This window comes from Anabrus simplex, chromosome 1, assembly GCF_040414725.1.
Source record: "Anabrus simplex isolate iqAnaSimp1 chromosome 1, ASM4041472v1, whole genome shotgun sequence".
NCBI classification, from domain to species: domain Eukaryota; kingdom Metazoa; phylum Arthropoda; class Insecta; order Orthoptera; family Tettigoniidae; genus Anabrus; species Anabrus simplex.
The window spans coordinates 1,435,034,004-1,435,052,297 of NC_090265.1; the positions used below are offsets into that span (position 1 = coordinate 1,435,034,004).

The window sequence follows — 18,294 nt, forward strand, 5'->3', positions numbered from 1 at the left end:
TAGATGATTTTATCTTAGAAAAGTGTAAGGAAGGAGTCATTAGAAACCTCCTCCCGGAATTTCATTTAGCCTACCTAATATTTCGTTCTTCTAGAATGATGTGAACATAATAAATAATAATTTATTATGTAGGCCTATTATAATAAATAAAATAATAATTATCTATAATTTATACAACTGAACGTACCTACAATAAATAGGAGCTGCAAAATCAAGGCAGTAAAGCGTACAACTAGATTAAAGCCTAGGATCAGCAAGATCAGGGAGCCACACACAAGCTGAGACTGCAAATACAAAGGAGTGACAGATACCACTAAGAATAATAGCAAGATTCCTCAATAGTGAAGTAAGATATATACATTGACTTAGCAAATGTCATGGGATAGTCACCTAATAGCGTGTGGGGCATCCTCTGGCCCTGCGAACTGCAGTGAGACGCCGTGGAAGTGAGTCGACAAGTTCCTGGTATTCCTCTATACGCAGCTGATACCAAATCTTTTGCAGAGCGGCCGCCAATGCTGGTCTGTTCGTGGGTGCAGGATCCATGGCACGGAGCCTGCGTTCCAGGACATCCCAGATATGCTCGATAGGGTTCATATCGGAGCTCCTGGGTGGCCATGGCAGTCGTTAGACCTCCGCTGCATGTTCCTGGAACCATTCCCGGGCGACGTGGGAGCGATGTGGCGGCGTGTTATCATCTTGAAACACAGCAGAACCGTCTGGGCGCTGGAAGGCCAAAAATGGGTGGAGATGGTCTCCGAGCAGCTCAACATACCGCGTACCATTCAAAGTATCTTCTAGGAACAACTAGGGGGCCTATTCCTTACCAGGAAAATGCACCCCAGACCATAACAGACACACCAGCGCCCTGGACCACACCTTCAAGGCAGGCGGGATCCATCGCTTCATGTGGTCTGCGCCATACACGGTGCCTCCCATCGGCATGGTGCAGTTGAAATCGTGATTCGTCCGACCATATCACATTACGCCATTGTTCCAGTGTCCATCCCTGGGGACTGGCGACAAATGCGCGTCGTTGTGCCCGATGACGTTGGGTTAACAGTGGCACCCGTGTGCGGCGCCGGCTCCCATACCCCATAGAACCCATGTTCCTACGGATTGTCCACGTAGGACACGGTTGATCGTGTGAAGCCGAATTCCCGCACCACTTCCGAAATCGCACTTCCCATCCGTCGGGCACCGACCATTATACCCCGTTCGAATGGTGTCAGCTCACGACGACGTTCCATGTTACACCTGTCACATACACAGCCACTGCTCACAAGGTCTCCTTTACAACTGCCGCTGGCAGAGGGGCATGTGGTGCGCAGACAACACACCTGCGCATCAGTGATCCGCTATCCCATGACATTTGCTCAGTCAGTGTATTAACACGTTTAATTGTCTTATTGGTGACTAGCAAATGTACCCGTGCTTCGCTACGGATTTCTACGTAAATTACTGTACACGCAGTGAGTAAGATATTATTAAATTGCATGACTTGTAGCGTTAACCGAGAAACACCAAAGGGAGGTCCCCGTATGCTTCCAATGTAAGATGTGCATTGGGGAGTTTTGACTATAATGGCAGGCCACGTTCCCTACTGTCATTCACGATCGATTTCGGGAGTTTTCATCACAATGACACGCCCCTTTTTCTAATACTAGTCACAATCGAGTTGGGGAATTTCGATGATAATGACAGTCACACTTGCCTACTGCTAATCAAAATAGAGATAGGGAGTTTTGAATATAATGGCAGGCCTCCTTGCATACTGCCAGTCACAATCGTGTTGGGGTGCTTCCATTATAATAGCAGGTCCCTTTGTGTACTACTAGTTACAATAGAATTGGGATTTCTCCATTATAATGAGAGGCATACTCTCCTACTGCCAGTCACAGTCTTGTTGTTGGCGAGTTCTCATTATAACAGCATGTCATCTTTCCTGCTGCCAGTCACATTCGAGTTAGGAAATTTTGTTTATAATGACAGGCACCCTTACCTACTCATGGATACAATGGCCATTTTATTTGATTGCTTTCATTAAAATTGCAACTACTCGATGGAGCAGGAAAGGGCTAGGTGTGGGAAGGAAGCGGCCGTGGCCTTAATTATGATACAGCTCCAGTATTTGCCTGGTGTGAAAATGGGAAATCACGAACGTCAGAGGTAACTATCGTAAATACAAAAAACGACGATTACACTATTGTATGTTTCCCAGGAATGAAGATAGGCTATGTGATACTATGGTATGTGCAAGGAGAACCCAGCGATAAACAGTGGTAAGTGATTATACAACAGTTCAACCTTACGCTGTCCGTCGCACTCTCATAATTTACCGTAGCCAGAACTGTCGATTTGACCTGCCTTAAAGGTAGAAAAATATGCTCCTCCGCAGCTTCTTACTGCTCTCCTGTAAGTTAGTGAAATGTCGCTTCCTATAGTTTATCTCTGACGTCCAGATGTGCTCTAGCAATAGTTTTAAAAAAATTATTTGAAAATTACAAGCACATTATCCTAGTCCCTTTACAACTGAATCATCACTTATCTGCTGCTGGTAAGGTAACCTTGAATATTGTAAGATCGTTGTCAAATAGTCTCCAATCATCGCATTTGACTGTGAAAATACTGAGGGATTGAGTAATAACCATGGGAGAAGGAAGACAGAATTGCCTGCGTTCTATATGTTAAATCGTACAGTCAGAGCCAGAAAATTCAGCCCTTTGCGCCATAGTCTTCCCAGTTTTATTTTTGGTTAAAAATTAAACGGATATTTTTTTTAGCGTAAATGAGGCAATCCCTGATCCCAGTTGCCTACACGCTACAAGCGTGTAACATAGCTGGCAACGCTAGGAGTCAGGTAGGAATAACGGGTAAATTGTTAGTCTTACAAACAAAAGGGCAAATACACAGGATTTACAATTAAATTTTCTACACAAATGCTGATTGATATGCTCTACGCGACCCGCGCGGCGAACTCTTTTTCTCCTGTTGGAACGTAGGTCTAAGTGTAAAATGCACAGATCAATGTCGTGAAGACCTATAAGGTCTTTATAATATCAACTATACTATTAAGATATATAATTTAATAACGATAAATAATAATAATAATAATAATAATAATAATAATAATAATAATAATAATAATAATAATAATGACTGTCTGGCGTTTGCCGATGACCTGGCCATTACATCTAATTCAATAGAAACTTCAGTGAAACAATATAATGTTCTCAGACAACAAGCAGCAAAGGTTGGGCTACATGTGTCTCTTGAAAAAACACAATTCATCACGAACATCGGTGAATCTCCTTGTACGTTGCATTTGGAACAGGGAGAGATCAGGAAAACCAACAGATTTAAGTACTTGGGAGAATGGTTGGAATCTAATCTCACTGAAGGAACAGCTTTGTCAACTCGAGTTAACAGGCTTGAAATGGCCTACCAACCGACGAAGAATACCTATAATAAAAAGTGTCTCTCTCGTAATACCAAGATGAAGCACTACCGGACAGTTATCCACCCTGAAGCCTTATATGCTTCAGAATGTTTGACACTCAACAGGAAGGGACTTATGGAAAAACTTGAAATCCGGGAAAGATCATGAGGAAGATTCTGCGGCCAGTCAAGGAAGGTGACAGTTATAGAAGACGGCCTAACCAAGAGCTCTACAAGTACTGTGAAAGAATAAAGAATGTAGCAAGGAAGAGACGCCTATCATTCTATGGGCACATCTATAGGATGCATCCGACCAGGTTGACCAACCGGATTCTCAGCTACTGGCAAAATAGGAAGACCAAGTCACCATGGTTGATGGAAGTGGATAAATATCTACAGGAACTGGGAATAACAGAAGGAAACTTAAGGGATCGGACAACACTCAGGAAGATACTCAAACATCAGGAGTTCCAGGACAGATTACCAACGAAGAAGACTGGAGAGGAAGGAGCAACACAGCCTGAGGATGCGCAACTACTGGGCAAACATCAAAGCCCATTCCAAAATGTAATAGTTGAATGTCGTGGTCCTTAGCTGGCCTATACGAAACAAGAAGAAGAAGAATACATGGTTCGTGGGAGTATCGAAGTCCACTTCACTTTGATAGGCGAAGGACTCCTTGGAAACAACTTGGTGAACTAAATGTAGTTTGATGCAGAGGTATGGGCTTATGGAAGAAAGAAGTAAGAACCAAAGTATAACTGCCTGAGTCAGCAAAAACGATGCGTTTGGTTGTGTTAGGAGTTAATGAAGCTCGGGTAAGGGGAGATAACGAGGAAGAGATAGGAGATTACAAATGACTAGTACGTAAACCTGTCTTCGACAGTCGACATTACTATCGGGAAAGTAACTGGAAATATAAAATGAGCATTTTGGTGTATTTTATGAATAAAACAAACACAAGATCGTAATTACTAAAAATTAATTGGAAAATGTAAATAGACGGTTAATAGATCTTATGACTAAAAGTTACACTTTCCATGTTATATATGTTATATATGCGGCATTTGAATGGAAACAGAACACGTATTACACAATTTCCTTACAAACCATATCGTGTGTAGTTGTAGACGGAAGTTGTACTTTGACGTCTATGGATTTGTGTACTCTTAAGAATGCTGCATACAGCTGTCCATGATTGATCACTGGAGTGGAGAGATTTATCCCAAATGTATATAAAGTTTGTCCTTGTAACTAATTAATTGCGAAAGAGAAAACTGCCTCCGTTTAAGAACGTATGGCATATTGGGAGACCCCCACCTCCTCCTTGACGCAACAGTCCCAAAGGCCCATGAGCCCATGACCTACGAAGCTACCGCCGTTCATCCCGAAGCCCTGGAGATTACGAGGTGTCATGTGGTCAGCACGACGGATCCTCTCGGCCGTTATTCTTGCCTTTCTAGACCGGGGTCGCCATCTCACTGTCAGATAGCTGCTCAATTGTAATCACGTAGGCTGAGTGGACCTCGAACCAGCCCCCAGATGCAAGTAAAATCCCTGACCTGGCCGGAAATCGAACTCGGGGCCTCCAGGTAAGAGGCAGGCACACTACCCCTATACCGCGGAGCCGACTTTATTGGGATAAACAGGTGCTAAATCTATTCTTGGAATAAAACACGTTCTTGGTGAAGCTGAGCCAGTCAGAATTTCTGCATGAACGATACTTTCGTCTTGCTTCAGTATAGTCAATCTTGTTCCGTTGGACAAACGCGCTTTAGTAACTTAATTGACATCATCGCACTCTACAGAGCCAGTCCTTATATACGTTATTTAGTCATCTATAAAAACTATTCATAACCTGTTGTTTAATGACATTATCTTGCTCGTTTGTTGAAGAGAAAATAGCTACGTTTGAAAAATTTAACTCTTACTTACAAGAAAAGAACAACTTTTGCTATTTGTTTTACGTCGCACGGACACAGATATATCTTATGGCGACGATGGTACAGGAAAGGCCTAGGAATGGGAAGGAAGCATCCGTCGCTTTAGTTAAGGTACAGCCCCAGCATTTGCCTGGTGTGAAAGTGGGAAACCACAGAAAACAATCTTCAGGGCTGCCGACAGTGGGGTTCGAACCCACTATCTCCCGAATACTGGATACTGGCCGCACTTAAGCGACTGCAGCTATCGAGCTCTGTAAAAGAAGAACTATATAGGCTAAATACCATACAGTACTTTTTGAAAACTGTTTTTATGTAATCTGGATAATGCCAGTTTGACCTGCATAGTTCTCCGCTGTCGAATTTCAGAAGCCATTCACTGAAATTAGGTCTTCAGATCTTATAATCTTTTCTTTTAGTTTAAAAATGTTCATTTTGGGTTATAGTGTAGAATATTTTAAACGTGACTGGAAAACAGATGTTCTGTGACTGAGGAATAACAGGCAGGTACTGTCGGAAGTCTTCGCCAAGCAACATCACTTTTCATTATATTTAGCAGTATGTGATCTGCTGCTCGAAGAGCGTAATGGGAAGTCATGCTTGCCTCGTCCAATATGATTAACTTAGCCAGTCTCATTCGCTCTGCATCTTCTGATATCGTTCTCATGTGAGACGTAGTAGTATGCAAAATTACTGTAGAATGTTACTGTCTCTTTAGCTTCACTGCTTTCCCTCTGCAACTGCATACTTTTTAAGTTTGTAACTTTTACTTTTGTCTACACTTTTTGTTCTGGCTCATGGAGTTCTAGCAGGTGGAAAGGTCGGATCATTTGATCTCATGCCTGCATGGGTGTAATGTTCTTTCGACGGATTTCTTCCGAAAATGACATGTAGCAAAAGCGGTGGTTTTTATTTCCCTATAATGTTAGGCTAGATATCTACACAGTGATAAGCATTATGGCAGGAGTCAGGAACACCCTAAAAATAAAATCCTGCTGTTCTGCTGACAAATAATTAGTTACTAATTTTATTATTTAGTATAATTAGTTTTAAGCCATCTTGACAAACACACATTCGGTGCGTGACATCATAAGTGTTTTCGACATTTCCGCTAATTGTGTGTATGTGTGGAAGTATAACCAGCACAGCGCAGTTCAAACCTTCAATAAAAAAAGCACTTTGTATCCTGAAATTTGTCCTGGACACGAGATCGTAAAATAAATAACTAACATGACCTACAGACAGATAAATGTAAATAATAACCAGATTCTCCCATTAAATGTCATTATAATGCGAATAAATGGAAATGATGTCTACTACGCAGACACTTAAATGCACAGAACACAAATATATTGAATGAATGAATGAATGAATGAATGAATGAATGAATGGCGAAGGTTTTCATTTCCCACCCTGAAGGGATGGGGCGGGCCACCCTCTCTCTGGCCAAAATATGCGGATGAGTTGGGGAGATGTGATGGAAGAAGGAGGTGGGTAAAGGGTGTGGAGAAGGAGAAGAGGGGAGATAATTTTTTGGCCTATGTCTAAGGGTTTTACAATTATTTTTATTTTAGATATGATATACAGGCAGTAAAAATAATTTAATTTTTTAAATATATAGAGACTATATTTCTTTAGATATAACGTACATACAATCTACAGTTTTAACAAATGATATACCGGGTATTTCCTAATCACCCTACGCCTAGAAGTACAGAAAATAGGAAGCTAAATTTAAATACGTAAAATAAATTTGTTTTCCTAACACACTGCCACACCAACAAGTATGTATCGTAATTTGAGTGGTTACAGTTATGAGTGTAGAAATTTATGAAAGATAGAACTTATTTGTTGGAGTTAGAGAATGGTGAGAGATAGGGTTTCAAGAGGTGTGAAAATGAAATATGAGTTTAAGCCCGAGTGGGTGGTTGAAAAATGGAGGTTGAATGTTTGGTTTGCCGGGCTGAGTGGCTCAGACGGTTGAGGCGCTGGCCTTCTGACCCCAACTTGGCAGGTTCGATCCTGGTCCAGTCCGGTGATATTTGAAGGTGCTCAAATACATCAGCGTCGTGTCGGTAAATTGGCTGGTACGTTAAAGAACTCCTGCGGGACTAAATTCTGGCACCTCGGCGTCTCCGAAAACCGTAAAAGTAGTTAGTAGGACATAAAGCCAATAACATTATTATTTATTATTAATGTTTGGTTTGCCGAAGCTACGATTGAGGACTAATGATGTGTCGTACGGATGAGGATAGCAGTAGGAAAATATTTACGAAGTGGAGATCTTCAACTGTAGGTAGTGGGAAGCACGAACGTCGCTATGAGCTCAAGTCGGTTTTGGGGAGGTGCAGGGTGGTGTCTGCAACGGCGTGAATATGCTGCATGATTGCCTCAACAGATGTGACGCAGGGGAGGTTGACGGGTGTTGGAGCAATTGGAGGTAGAGTGCTGTTAGCCGCAATGACCGCATGCAGTATGTTTTGCTGTTCGCTGAGTGGTAGGGTGGTTATTATACGTGAGGCGTCTCTCATATCTGATGAATTGTAGTGGCCGGGTTCGGGATGGCTTCACTTTGTGATGGTGTCTGTACATGGAAACTCTGCTGGCTAACACTCGGTCCACGTCATCGGGTGTCGGTAGTAGAATCCGAACCACTTAGATGGGTCCTGCTGAGTTCTTTATCCTGAAAGCCTTACTTGCTGGGATGCCTTCTGCGTTGAGTTCGGCGAAGATGCTGCATACACCGCATAGTATGCAGCTGAAGAGTCGATACCGTGTCGGAGGAGGCGGAGCTTTAAATGGCGGGAGAAGGTGTCGAAAGGGGGAGGGGGTGCTTGAACCGAGATGTGAGATACTATTGTAATTCTGAGCAGGTTGGCAACATTGAACTACTACTACTACTAAATGTTTTCATTCCTCCCTTGAAGAGGGAGGCGGGCCTCTTAGACGGTGACGCCGTCTCTCAGGCCGGGAGATGTGTTACGGTGAAGGAGATGAACGGAGGAGGTGAGGAGGTTGGCGGCCGTGGCCTATACTAGGACCGGTCCCGGGTTTCGCCTTAGCGCAGGAGAATGGAAAACCACGGAAAACCATTCTCAGGACAGCCGACGGTTGGGGCCAGCCATGAAGTCCAGCCCTGCCCCGTTTCCCAAATGCAGAGGCGTAGAGAAATGGTAGAGCCATGGCCACTTGAGGGCCGAGACCCACTCTGCATCTACCGATCCCAGCATTGAAGCGAAGAACAGAAGCAAATATGGCGTGAGGTGATTGGAAAGTAAGGAAAGGGTGGGAAACTCAAAAGGAATGTGTACATGACGGAGATGATTGAAAACGGGAGTACATTTTAAAGAAAAATACGTTTCTTTCACCGAAGTGATTGTCTTGTACTCATCATGATGACGTGCACAGCTATATCTATCGGCGTGAGTTCAAACTGCATAAATCCTGACCTCTGCTTCCTTCCACAGAGATATTGAGAAATCAGGAACATTTGAGAATCTGAAGCTGGCATCAGTCATAGGTTACAAAAACAATGCCACGAGGACTATCATAGTTGAACTGTTCAGTAGCAAATACTACCTTTCAGTGAAGGGAATGGATCATTTCACCATTCTGGCGTGTGCAGCCACGTAATATATTTAACGTCATCTATTGGTAACCAAGTCCGACTGCCTGCTTTGAAATTTGTTCGTTCGTTGTGAAAGCGATAACTGGCAGACAATTGTTAATTTCCGTCAACGAACTAGAATACTTTTTTTTAACTCGATGATTTCCGTCATTCATAGAAGTAATTTTGGAGTACTAGGCGTATGCATAAGTTTGTGCCGTTATTTGTGGTAAAGAAAACACTTAATTTTCAAGGGAAAATCATTGTTTGTTTATTCAAAATATTGGCCATCGGCTTCTACGCACTTCGCCCATCTTTCAGGTAAGTTATGAATACCATGCCAGAAAAACTGTTTGCCTTTTCGTCGAGCCATTTTCCAACTTCCTCGAAATTGCTGAAGTGCTGCTCTTCGAGCGCGTGCCCCACTGATGCGAAGAGGTGATAGTCAGATGGCGCCAGGTCGGGGGTAGTACGGCGGGTGCGGAAGGATGTCCCATCCAAGCGATTTCAAGGTGTCTTTCACTGTTCTTGCAGTGTGAGACGGCGCATTGTCGTGTAACAAAATCCTTTTGCCATGTCTTCTGGCCCATTCCGGTCGTCTTTCGATCAATGCGTGATTTAATTTAATAATTTGTTGTGCATTAACGGTTTCGCCGGGCTTCTAGAATTCATAATACACAATACCATATCAGAGTGCGGACTGTATTTCACATTGAAATCACCACGTTTAAATTGCCGAAACCATGTCTCACATATTCTAATCGATGGGGCGTCTTCACTACCAACAGACGATGACTATCCACAGCCTTTTTCTTTTGATTAAATAAGAAAAGAAATGCATGCCGCTAATGTTCTTTTCAGGCACAAACGTGGACATGATCACTGAACGATACAACACAGACGCTAATGTTTGGCGGACTCGACTTGTGTGTGTTGGTAGGTTAATGTCAGACGAACAAACTGACGTATGTGTCAAATTCATACGCTGCGTACTGTTCGCTTGCGCCATCTTTGAGTGAAACCGGAAAAGACTTATGCCTACACCTCGTAAATAGTTAGCACCATCTACTGGCATCAGAGTGAACCAAGTCCTGCTTCCTGCTTTGGAGTGTTCGCATTACAGAAAGCGATATTAGCACATGACAGTCATCAAATACAGTGGAGACAATACGCGACACTCGGTGAGATATCGGGGACAGCTATTAGAGCTCTCTCTAGCGGATTGACCTGAGAACTACTGATTCTGTCATAAGAGCACGTGTATTTGTGTGTGAAGTTTTTGGTGTTATTTATGCGCTTTCAGTGAGTTGACATAATTAAATAGTAGCGTGTGTCATTCCTTGATATCTCCTCTCAACATGAGGGGAAAGGTATGTTCTGTGTTTGACTGCAGTAACTATGAAGTAGAGAAGAATACGCGATCTTTCTTCTGTTTGCCTCGTGACAAGAAAATGTATGTAATATTGTGTTTGCATATATATTCTTCCAGTGACAAAGAGATTTTTATAGTACTTCATAATCTTCTGACCTGCTCAATCCATATTTTAACTGGCTTAAAATATAATACGAATATTTTATTGTATATTGCAGCAGTTAACCTTCAATACCCATGTGTTCTTGTAGGTTTGATCTGTGGGTTTGATTTAATTCAGGAAAATACATATGCATATGAGTGTGGCTGGTTGTGTTCCAAGTTAACCCATTTGGAATGCCGTAATGCGTTGTCAAGTACTGAAGAAAATATGGGTGATTTAAGAAATGTACATATTTTGTTGAAACAATATGATGATGCAAATTTGCTTTACCCTAATGTAATGGCATTATGGCAAGTATTGCTTATAGGGAAAGTTTGAATGTTTTTGAGGCTAAATTTATAGATTTTCTTTCTGTTAGTAGGCTTCAAGTTAAAAGGAAAATTGTCCAGCTCTTAAATGTAAATTCATTGAATTATGTGTGTAAGGAATGTGCCGATATTTTTGTTGACAAGTGTTTTAATATGATGATACAATGCTTTTAAATGAGAAAAAAGACAAATCTAGCCGTGAACGTTCAAGCAGGAATTCTAAAGCTACAGAAGTAATGCATAAATGAAAGATCAAGCCCTTTCACAGCAGTGCATTTTCTTGATTACATGTCTGATTTCAGTCTTTAAATAATAATAACATGTTAAATAATTCTTCATTCATTTATCCAGAATTGCTTTAGCAACTTTGAAGTTAATATCTTACGTTAATGACACTTTCTTTCTAGACGTAATTTATTTATCCATTTCCGTATATACATTTCCGTTGATATTTGAATTTAGCGCGAATTTTCAGGTCAAGCCACTAGAAGCGCCACTTGCGAGTTATCTCCCATTTCAACAAGGCTAAATCCGGAAGTGTCGCGTATTGTCTCTACTGTATTTGCAGTCATTCATACATCCTTCTCCGTTCAACGGTTTTCTACACTGATACATCAGTCACGTAGGGCATTCCCTAGTTTAAAAATGTGCTGGTGAGGTGTTCTGAAGAAATTCAGGAAGGTTCATCTCGGGACGAGCCCATCATCGACGACTTCCACATTTTTGATCGACCGTATCTTCAGTGAACTCCAGAACATCAGTTACCATGTTCCCATACCCGTTTTATAGCCCGGACACCACCACCACCAGCAGCACTACTACCGACTTCAGCCAAACAGCCGCAGTTGCCTACCACTCGGCTTTAATGTCCAGCTATGCTGCTCCTAATTATCAAGCCAGGTATATTCCTGCGACACTAGCCCCACCTTTTGATAATTCAAGACTGCAATTTCACTTTGCGAGTCTGGCTCCAAACATCTAATCCAGAACAAGAATCAGCACTTGGAAGTGGCCTCGGAACAGACACCTCAACCAGCCACATCACGGGAACCGCCGCTCCCCGTAGAAGTAAACACGCAGAGACCTTCCACCTGCTACCACAACCAGCACCACCACCGGAATTCCACGATCTGAATCCATTAAAGTAAACTTGTGTCATCGTATTCTTCGAGTTAGTGCAACTATTTTCAGCTGGCCTGTATGTAGCTTTCTTTAATCAGCCCTCTGGTAGTACCAGGAATCGAACCCTAGTCTCAAAGGATAGTACCAAGTAGCGTTAACCGTTACACTGCGGAGGTGGATAGCTGAATCTAGTAATAATGAAGGCGTAGTTGTAAACAAGTGTGAGGTTTCTTAGTATGGTGAGCACTAGCAATTTACTATTTACTGTTATAAAATATTATTGTTCATTTGCCCATAGGTTTCTTTAAATCCTTGCATAGTAGAAGAATGGTCCGAATTTCACTTCATACAACTGAAAACCTTCCTACCAGTAATTGTTCTTCCAACAGCTAATAAATTCTGCTCCCCATTTTGATGTTATGTGCACTGATGTACACTAATAGGATGAACATGCAACTACAGTAACACTCAAATCTGGATGAAACTCTTCCACAATTTTTTCACCATGAAATGTTTACCATTGAATATCCCCCATTTGATTTAACATGCGAAATGAATGCTATTCGATGTATGTGGATCAAGCCAGTCTTAGATGAGAGATATTAGGTTTCAATACCTCCGTGGGAAAGAGGAAGGAGGTCTTCTAGTAGACGAGCCATACTGAAGAAGAATTACGGGCTGTGTTATCTCAGTTGGACTTTACAAGCCACAGTACAATGTAGCAGCCAAACTGGCGCCTGTTCTGACACAACAATAGACTTCCTAATGTGTGCTAATGGAATGAGGGAGTGTATCCAGTTTCCAGCAAGCCTCATTGAACAAAAGACACCTCGCATGATGTCCATCCACTCGGATAACTAACACCTCGTCAGGTTACTCGAAAGTACCTATTTTGACATACTTGGTGTTAGTTTTCTAACAGGTAACGGCTCTTACTCAGGATAAAGTAGCTTCCAGGTTTGTCTCTACAGCTTAATTGCCAGGTGAAGTTTGACATTCGCCATGCAATGTATTATGAATTCAGTCGTAGATTCAATAAACTAGAACAATTTTGCCATGATGTATTGCGATTAATTATTGTGTTGCCTCTTCTAAACTGTCAAAGACCTACAGTTCTACATTTGCTCCAATTCAATTAAATTTCCGTCGAGGGTGTGCAGCATCTACCGTGCATGGAAAATTGATTGTTAGTGTGTGTGGTATGAGATGTGGGAATGTTGGTGACGTGACAAACACCCAGCCCCGAACAAAGGAAATTAGCCGTTTGCGAGTAAATTGCCTCGATCGGCAAAGAATCAAACTTGCGACTCCGAGGATCGAAGGCCAAGACGCTGACCACTCAACTATGGAGTAGGAATCCAGTTTAGTGACACACATTGTATAGTTCATTCCATGTGATAACAATATGCTTGGAACAACGCAGGCTTGATTTTCAATCAAAAAATGTGTACTTTAAAATGCGACTTCCACTTCTGGAGAGTCACATAGCTTGAGGGGTCACACAGTATTCTTCTTCTTTTCCTAGCACACCTGTGGGGTCGCGGGTGCGAACTGCGTCGCACATGCGGATTTGGCCCTGTTTTACGGCAGGATGCCCTTCCTGACGCAACCCTATATGGAGGGATAAAACCAGCTGGGGGCTCCTCTTGTTCTCCACCAATGATCTTGCAAGCAGAGAGCTGGAATAGCCTAGATTTCGTTTCAAGACTGCATAGAGTTTGTTAGAAACACATATGTCATGCTCAAATATATTCAGGCACTTCACGTTACGAAGACTACTCTTTTTTTTTTTTTTTTTTTTTGCTAGGGGCTTTACGTCGCACCGACACAGATGGGTCTTATGGCGACGATGGGATAGGAAAGGCCTAGGAGTTGGACATTTTCCTGGTGCGAAAATGGGAAACCACGGAAAACCATATTCAGGGCTGCCGATAGTGGGATTCGAACCTACTATCTCCCGGATACAAGCTCACAGCCGCGCGCCTCTACGCGCACGGCCAACTCGCCCGGTAAGACTACTCTAATCCCATCGCCGTATTAACGCAATATTATCGTAACAACATCACAATTACATTCCCGAACACTGTACTGAACATAAGAATATGATCGCTGATGACTCTAAATTACGCACATTATGATTATCAATTCCTTCTAGTGTATTCGAACCACGAATTAGACCAAGATATCTTCATAATGACACTATTTAATACGAATGTTATCCATGCCTAAGTCTATTTGTATAACCTTGCTAGCGTTCGCTTAGATTTATGTGACATAGCGCACAATATCTCGCGATTCAGGATCATTTACGACACAATTTTACAACACTCTTATCCACTGTGAAGCGATGATTGACAAGTAGAACGGTCGCCTTCAAGTTGTATAATTTGGCATGTCACAAATTGACATAAAGAAAAACATACTACTCTACTTTAAAAAGCGGCTACATAGCGGGATAGTAAGACATTGACTTGGAATACTCATCCTTCGTTGGCTTCGTGAAGAAGACACCTCCCATTCACTAGCGTTTAAATTCTAACCATTGGTGTCCATCTCAGCTCTCGTCAGACCTTTCGAGATCCTATGGTAATTTAACTGGTCATGCTGGGACTCATAAGGATCTCATAATCGTATTTAATGGTTGCTGGCTTCATGTTACCTGAAGCTTATAATTATTCGTTAGAGTAGGGTTACATGCATTAATGTTATTTACAATATTCGCATACAACACTTGCCTTAGTATTATGATAAAATACGTATTTTGTTGTACAAAGGTTATTCTCGTTATAATCTATCAATATCGTATTGTGAGCTACCTTCTCGTCTGATTTCTTTCGCTCCGTGTGCAACGACTCTAATCCTCTTTGAGTTTGTAACAGAACTGAAGTCTACTCTTATTTAAAAAACAAAATATCATACCACATTACAATAATAACAGCCGGTTTGCTTTTAGAAGCCTTCGCCATATTTCCCAGCTTCCATAGGTTTATGACAGTCAAACACTTGACTTCTTAATGCAGTGCGCTCTTGTATGATCATTTACGTCGACAAAGGAATTCGTTTAACAATCTGCCACATAATGTTTTGATTATCAATCGACAATTTCATTACCAGTCTCGATCATCGAATCGTATCGGACTAGATAAGCAGGGTATGGCCCTCATATACAGATTTAATTTAGCCCGATTAATTCAACTCATTCCATGGCCTCCGATACATTTCTATCATTGATATTACCGGGCGAGTTGGCCGTGCGCGTAGAGGCGTGCGGCTGTGAGCTTGCATCCGGGAGATAGTGGGTTCGAATCCCACTATCGGCAGCCCTGAAGATGGTTTTCCGTGGTTTCCCATTTTCACACCAGGCAAATGCTGGGGCTGTACCTTAATTAAGGCCTATCCCATCGTCGCCATAAGACCTATCTGTGTCGGCGCAACGTAAAGCCCCTAGCAAAAAAAAAAAAAAACTATCATTGATATTCTCGCCATTTATTCGCATTTAACAAAATTTACTTGAGGAAACTGCAATATTCACTTAATTCTGTATTACGTGCCATGACATCTCATTATCCACCGTAATTTAACGAGATACCACGGAGTTCAGAGCTTGTTATTTTTGCCGATACCTTCAGTCCGTTGTCTGTCGTTCATATAGTTGAGCGAGTTATTTGGGTTTATGACATACCTGGACGTATAGTAATCGGACATACGATTTCATTGATGTTGATTTCACCATAAACTTCCAATGTCTTCACCAACTCCAATCTGACATTCATTGGAAGGTTATAATATGTAAAAATATGTCAAATGAAACACAGGTATAACCATATGGGAACCACAATTCGCCGACATCTTTCATTTCCTGATGTCCACAAGTATAGGAACGGAATTAGGTCTACATAAGAATTCGAGCCCTAGTGATCGTGCAGAAGTTCTAAAACTAACAAAGGCTTCACATCAGCCAAGATATTGGACCGTATTTCCTACTGTACTCTTTTACATCATTACCAGACAAATCTATTTGTAAAGCTGAGGTATTGAACTGAAATAATCTTAAACTTAGTACACGACTGGAGAAAACCTTCTCGAGACTCTATGCCACAGTAGCGGCGCTAAGAATCTTGGTGCAACACCCCTCCCCTCCCCCCCCCCCCCCCCCGTCGCAATAATTGAAAATGGGCCCCTCGTTTCCTGGTAAGGAACGTTACAAGTTCATTTCGTAGTACAAGGTTGTATCCTATTACAATGAACAGCTACGAAGATGATAATAATAATAATAATAATAATAATAATAATAATAATAATAATAATAACAATAGACAAGCTACAGAATGGACGGAAGAACACAAAAAGGAGCACAGCGAAAGGGTGAAGAAATTTTGAGAACACAAGAAGAGACGTTGTGCTAAATAAGTTCACACGTGCTCCTTATTTGGGCATAACAAATTAATAATAATAATAATAATAATAATAATAATAATAATAATAATAATAATAATAATAATAATAATAATAATAATAATAAGTTACACAATTTAATTTTCACATCCAAAGGAATTAAAATAATAACTTATATGGTATCAACACATACACACATACAAACAAACACACAAGAAATGCATATTCCAATTATAGTAATCAAAACAAGCTGACCGTCACAATATTAAGAAATAATCTCGTTCCTAGGACCAAACAATTTACAACTCAACCATCCATCATATGCCTAATTATCTACACTGACTGCCGAGAGTTATAAACCGGATCGAAACTTCAGTATTTAGAGTTTAGATAAGGATGATGTCTTTGTTATCGCATCTTCGCTGACTACTGGGTTCTCAGAACTGAGCAATTACTTCAAAAGCCTTGTTGATTGTTGTGAGTGGCAGCAAGGAATGGTTATTATTGGAACAGTTTGGGAAACCCACATTCTTTCACTTCCTTTCCACTTTCTTATTGAAGAAAGAAGCTCCGCACTACGACGGCCAAAGTTTGGAATAACCCTCTGTAATGCAAATAATACTGTGCTGTGTGCTTTAGCTTTATCAATATGTAAAATCACTCTTCAGCGGGGTCCTTGTCGACGCCACTGCTATGCCATTAATGGTACCTACGTATTCTTGCCTACATTGAATCTTTAATTTAAACCTCTCTACAAATCAAATTTCCACCAGATTAATAACAGGCCTACATATGGTAAACATTAAAGGATGTTCCATCTCGATCGTTATTAGACTAATTAATTAGTGCTCCCCTCTCTACAGACAAAATTCTATGTCTTGTATTTTAAATGAAAAATGGTCGTAAAACAATACACCCCTAAGGATATTTCGACTGCGGGTGGCGGAGGAGGGGGAGGGATAGAGGCGTGAGGCCTGATGACAAAAGTATTTATTTCTCTGAAACCACTTGACTTACGAAGTGAAAGTTTCAAAGGATATCGTAGGCGTTAAGTAACAGAAGGATTGAAAAAATTAACCCCTCAAAGAATTAAATGGGGTTTACGATCCTGAAACAAAATATTATTCCTCCGAAACCGTTCCATGGACGAAGATAAAATTCCAATAGGCAGTACATATTTTAAATCCTAGTCGTGAGATAGGAAATATTTTAAAACTTTCCACTCCTAAGGGGTACACGATATTGCTCATCCTTACAAAACCGTTCGACGTACGAAGTTGTAATTTTACAGGAGGGTTGCTCGTTTATGTCCTAAGTGTCAAATTTCATATAATTCAAATATTCCTGCCCTAAGTGGTTTAGATAGGGCTGGTTCTAAAAATCACAATAGGCTCTATTCATTCTTCCGAAACCGCTTCAAGTATAAACTTAACATTTTAAATATAGGTTGGTTAACTAAGAAATATTTTTAAAATAATCTACACCTCCAGTACTGTTTTACACGTTCGCACGTTCGTCGCTTCTGCGACCTAAATATTAAATAAGATAGGATTTTAAAACATTCGAATTCTATGTGATTCAAATTAGTTTTAGATCTGAAAATAAATAATCATTCCCCCCAAAACCATTTGACGAACGAACTGACGGTGTATTTTACGGGCTCAGCCGACAGTGGAATTGCCAAAATTTAAAACTTTCAATGATTACTTTCAGTTTAAAACCGTAGCAAAGCACGGGAACCTTGCTAGTATAATATATAACAGGTATGTTATAGGCGTTTGACAGACTGAAAAGTTTTTAAGTTACATTTAAGTATGAGTAAGGCATGCATTACAAGATTAACCCTGTCAATGAACTATTTCTTCGGCATAGGGATAACTTTCATAAATGGAACAGTCTAATTTCTTGAAGACAAATAACATATAGTGCTTCTTGGAGTAACCCAGATT

General features: G+C 41.1%; 1 protein-coding gene across 1 annotated transcript in view; it reads left to right on the top strand.

Annotated features, from left to right (window-relative positions):
* LOC136860295 (anosmin-1) overlaps window positions 1-18,294 on the top strand; it is a 288,905-nt gene that overhangs the window by 261,208 nt on the left and 9,403 nt on the right. The gene's annotated exons all lie outside the window — the stretch shown is intronic.